This window comes from Phyllobates terribilis, unplaced genomic scaffold, assembly GCF_046119375.1.
Source record: "Phyllobates terribilis strain yellow unplaced genomic scaffold, ASM4611937v1 Scaffold_9__5_contigs__length_417890890, whole genome shotgun sequence".
Taxonomy (NCBI): Eukaryota; Metazoa; Chordata; class Amphibia; order Anura; family Dendrobatidae; genus Phyllobates; species Phyllobates terribilis.
The window spans coordinates 213,507,634-213,513,093 of NW_027362769.1; positions in this window are offsets into that span (position 1 = coordinate 213,507,634).

Here is a 5,460-nt window from a genome sequence, read left to right on the forward strand (position 1 = left end):
CTTCTGCTCCTTTGTGAGAAAATGTATTTGGGCAGCCACTCAGGCTACCAAATAAAATTCCTGAGAAGGAAATTGGGGATGGCTTGGCTGGTACTGGGGGCAATGCTAATACCATGGCGTCGTACCATAGTTTGCTGGCAATATTCCAGGCTGGTAGGAGGCAAGCAAATTCCCACAGAAATGTACCAGCAGTAATGTTCAGGCCACATTTCAAGAGCAAGCAGCTTTAGAGGACTTCCTGGGAGAAATGACATGCAGGGTAGATATAGTTTCCCTCTATGCTAGTTCTTTCACTGAGCTAAATACAACGCTCAGCCAAAAAAGTTGTGGACTGGCTCCGTACCGTCCCTGGCCACATTCACCTGTCCATGTGTTTGTGGTTAGGCGGTCCTTCCCAGTAAGTGCACTGGGGAGGGCACGGGTAATGTTGTGGGACCTGTGCTTGTGGAAGGCGGAGGCGATACCGGGAAATATAGTGGCGGCTGGGGACTGAGTATGGACACTCGGCCTCCGCCGGCATGAGGTTATGAAAAGCTTCCGCCTCCACGAGATTAAAAGGCCACATTTCAAGTGCAAGCAGCTGTCAAAAATTTGGCACTATAGTATTGCAGCCTGTTTGCCTGCATACTTGCGCTTGCATTCCAAGTAATGGGGTAGGGACAACTGAACGCTGCACTGGGACAAGGACGTGGACGGTGATTGTTGCAAGTCTGCAAGTCTGCAATGACAGATACATGGCGGGAGGCATCTTCGCATGCACCAAGGATCACTTATGATGGGCACACTTTTAGGCAGTGACCTGGGAGTCAGAAATGCTTCCAGAGGTCTTCCCCATGCTGTTCCCATGTCTTTTCAGCACTGTATGCATGTGTCTGAAGATGTGTCACACACCACATGGCCCGATAAGGTTGTAGAATGTTAAAATGACATTTCCTGGTGAATGCATTTGTCTTGGTTGAAAGCAATTCAAAAGTGCAAAAACGCAGCAAAACGCTACGTGTGAACATAGCCCAAGTTGTGGAGGAGTGTTTTTGGTTATTTATTTTGCCTTCTATACAAGTCATTACCCTGGAAAGGATGTTCCTTAACATATTTCCCAGGAAAATCCATTTTGGTTTTTGTATGTTTAATTGTGAGTCCGTAAAAGTGGTGTAATATTCTGACCACGTTGCTGACAGCAGTGATCTGGGAGTCGAAGATGCTTCCAGGGGTCTTCCCCATGCTGTCCCCATGTCATTTGAGCACTGTTCCCATCGATTTGGGCAATTTTTAGGCCTTCTGCAGACCGCCGGGGGGAGCCGCCTGAAAAATGCTCGAGTTTCCCATAGACTTACATTGGGCTCGTTGCTCGGGTCGAGCACCCGAGTATTCCAATGTGCTTGACCCGAGCAACGAGTACCCGAGCATTTTAGTGCTCGCTCATCACTAAATGCCACTGCACCAACTTCAATAAAGTAATATAAAAAATGTTAATTTTAGTATATATCCATCAAATAGATGCATACAATAAACTAGGGAATGTTTGGGCCAGCAAGAAGTCCTTTGGAAGCATTTTTTTTTATATTGATTTGGTCAAGATTGATGGAGCCCAGGGAAGCATTTGCATTGCCTACATGGCCTGTTGCTAGAGGACCTAGTGGACAAATGTTCAAATGTGGGAAATATAGAAATCTAGAGCTGCTATGGCCACTCTAGTGAGAAATCATCAGACATTATGGTCAAGAAGAAGAGTTATGGGGAAACTGAGAGTAGGTGAGTAATGGGGACCCAGAAAGACTATACATTATATCTATCCCCTATATGCTGTACCGAGGTCGCAATAAGTATATATCTTACCAAATAAAAGCAAAGTTTTAAATAGAATCTGTCAGTAAGATCCATCCCAAACCACAGATAAATTAATTAAAATCTTTATATCTTCAATAGGTTGCTGCATTCCCAAGTGATCAGCATTTCAATTCATATGCATATGAGGCTCTGAGTGCTCTGGGTGTGACAGAGCTCTCAAGGAAGCCTCTACCTGCCCAGGTTGTTTCCCTTTCCCAGCACCAGCCTCTTTATCTTGATTTTATCTGTCTGGTTTCACTCACTGTCTCATTCTCTTGCCTGGCACTTTACATCATGCAATCAAGTTAAAGAGGCTGGTGCAGGGGGAGAAATCTCTGGAGGCAAAGGCTTTCTAAGTGCTCTGTCATGCCAAGAGCACTTAACGTATCATTTGCATATCAATTGAAATGCTAATTACTCTGGAATGCAGCCACAGATAGAAGATATAAAGATGTCAATGGATTTACATTTCAAAGACCTGCATGGCCATATATCTGTTTTGAGGTGACAACTTCACTTTACGTTAAGAAAAAAAAATGTTCGTATAGCTTATCAGTTCTGCCGTCGGAAACGAATCAGTCATCAGATATCCAAGTTCAATCTTGGTGATGTCCTGAAGATTTGTGGATCAGTGATTTGAAAATATACATCCACTGTCACGGGTGTGTCAGAGGTAACAGACAGTCGTCCTGCAGTAATTTGTTGGAGATCTCCACGTTTGACAATGCAGAGAGCTGCCTAGATAGGAGGCTGTCTTTAGGACCCAGCGACTGCCTCCCTCTGGCCTGGGTGTATATATACCTGATCTCTCCAGGTGGGCGTCACTGCTTATACTCATTTCTACTTGCAACTTGGCTGAAGCAGCATCACGTCCTCTCTAGAGTCTGGCGGCTGTGTGCCCTGTTGGAGTTCTTCTAAAGCTAAGTTGTAATTCTCCTGTGTTGTCTTCCCTTTTGTCTTTAGAGTGCTAGCGGAGGTTGACTAGTGCTCATCTCCTTCCACTCCCAGCTATAGCCTTATGCCAGGGATAGTAGGGCGAGGCACGTGATCGGCGACAGCTGTGGAGGCTGTATAGGGTCGTTAGGGCGAGACAGGGTGACGCTAGTCCAGATTAAGAGGTCACCTCTTCCCTCTTTCCCTAGTGTCTGGGCTCCCTTTCCCTTTCCCCTCTGTGTTTCACTCACACCTGGCTTGACATCCACTTGTTTGGGTGTATCTTAAGCTATTAGATTATACAGTATTTAATCATGACAGGTCTTGAGGTACTAAAAATATGCTGCTTAGTACATGGTTCAGTGACATACAGTCTTAAGTGTAGTCTTGGGTGGAAGGCATATCTGCCTTCTATTTGCAGGATAATGTCTCGCTCCTTTTGAAAGTCAAATCTACTTTCCTTCATTCTGGCATTACATAGGCCGGTGATTGCATTTACCTACATTACACTGACGACTTTAATCTTACTTTTGCCGTAAAAGTGTTTTGTTTCATTATCACAATCAAGTCCAATAAATAGAATTTATAAAGGCACCTATAAATAGAACTATGGCTTATAAAGATCATCCGCCCCCCTATTTTTTAATATTGAATTAAACAAGCATTTAAAGCTAGTGTTTAAAATTAGACCTTTTCATCTTTTACCTTGTTAATCTTTGCTAAAAGCTTTTCTTTTTATTTTCTTCATATGAATATATGAGCTATGTATGTTCAGATTTAAGGAGAAATGTTGTTAAGGGAATAAATACAGATCTTTTCAATAACATAATGCAATTCTACTTTTTATATTTTGCCTGGTAAATCTGATATATATTGTAGTTGCTTAGCAACTGCTGATTCAGATCATATAACTTAATATGTTTTTTGAATTTGATTCCATAGCGCAGTCAGTTTTAAATTAGGGGTCAAGGAAAGTTTTGATTTGTTAAGTAGATATGTGGGTTAACATCACATAGCACAAGATGTAGTACCATATTAATTGTATAGTGACTAACTGCTTAGTATTCAAATAATGAAAAGTTAAAAATGTTATGTCCATTAGATTAACATTGGCCAAACCTGCCGATATTAATGGGTTCAGTTAACAGTCTAATGTTTATACAGTAGGGGGCCTCCTTACCATCCATCGATAGATGCTGATCCGGCATGTCCAATTTCAGACTGCCGATCTTTTTGTTCTCTAAGAGATAAGCCTCCAACATAGATGTCTGTTTTCTATTAGAGAACACAGGAAAGCTCAGCAGCGTGAATGGCCCTGTATATGGGAAAGTCGGGGGAGATACTGTAGCTGTCGGCAGATCAATTGACCGGACTATCATTCAACCATAGCCATCTAAAGTCTATGAGGGGCTTTAAAAAGTACTTGCCAACTCTCGTGGAATGTGAGCAAAATCCAAGGAAAGAGAAGACCCCCATATCCTGACTAAATGCTCACCTCTTCTTATTTCTGAAGCTGGCAATCCTCTTCACTACTTGCTCCTTCACCGGTTTCAGGACATTGTCCGCAGAGGTGCCTGTGAACAAAGAGGACTGAAAGATTGACATATGGAGAGTTGCTTTATGTGAGTTTGGCATGGGTCTATATTTGTTTAAAGGGTCTGGTCTAGGTTCTGTATTTGTTTAGAGGATCTTGGTTCTGTATTTGTTTAGAGAATCTTGGTTCAGTATTTGGTTAGAGGATCCTGGTTCTGTATTTGTTAATGTGGTTTAATCTAGGGTCTGTTTTTATTTTAAAAGTTTAGTCTACATTTGTTAAAATTTCTGATCTGTATTTGCTAAGGAAGTCTGGCATCTATATTTAGGGGGTTCTGGTCTGAGGTGTACAGTTGTGCTCAAACGTTTACATAACCCGGCAGAATTTTTGCTTTCTTGGTCTTGTTTCAGAGAATATGAATGATAACAAAAAAAACTTTTCTCCACTCATGGTTAATGGTTGGGTGAAGCCATTTATTGTCAAACTACTGTGTTTTCTCTTTTTAAATCTTAGTGTTGAGCCACCCCCGTAGTGTTCGAATTCGGTTCGGTTCGTCGAACACCCGTATGTTCGCCGAACTGTTCGTCGAACTGTTCGTCGAACACCTTCGAACACCGTTAAAACCAATGGCAGGCAAACAAAAACACATAGAAACACATAGAAAACACCTTCAAAGGTGTCCAAAAGCTAACAAACTGCTCAGAAGACACAACTAACACATGGAAAAGTGACAAGTACATATAGTCATGCGAAAAGAAAAGAGGTGGAGGAGTAAAAGGAGGGGGAGTTACAGATATAGGAATGCCATGCCCTTCTAAAACCAAAAAAGTGTGAAGCCGACATGGCCAGTCCATTCCAGCCCATGTGACCTCCGTGTCGCCGGGTTTGTGCCAGAGCCACGGTGGACCCTGACAGCCAGCCCCCCTCTCCCAATACTGGTGCCTGTCCGCTGGTGGAGGCAGGTCTAATCTTTTTAATTTAAATTGTCTCTCTAATTTGAATGAGTACACTTTAAATCCTTTTACAAGGATCTATTGGAGGGCAAGTCTCATGCCAGCAGCCACGGGACTTCCTGTTTGGTCAGTGGGAGGATTGCTGCTGAGGAATAAGGACGTGTTCCTGTGGAGCTGCCGGGCCGTAAGGCCTTTTGCTTACTCAGAGGGCCC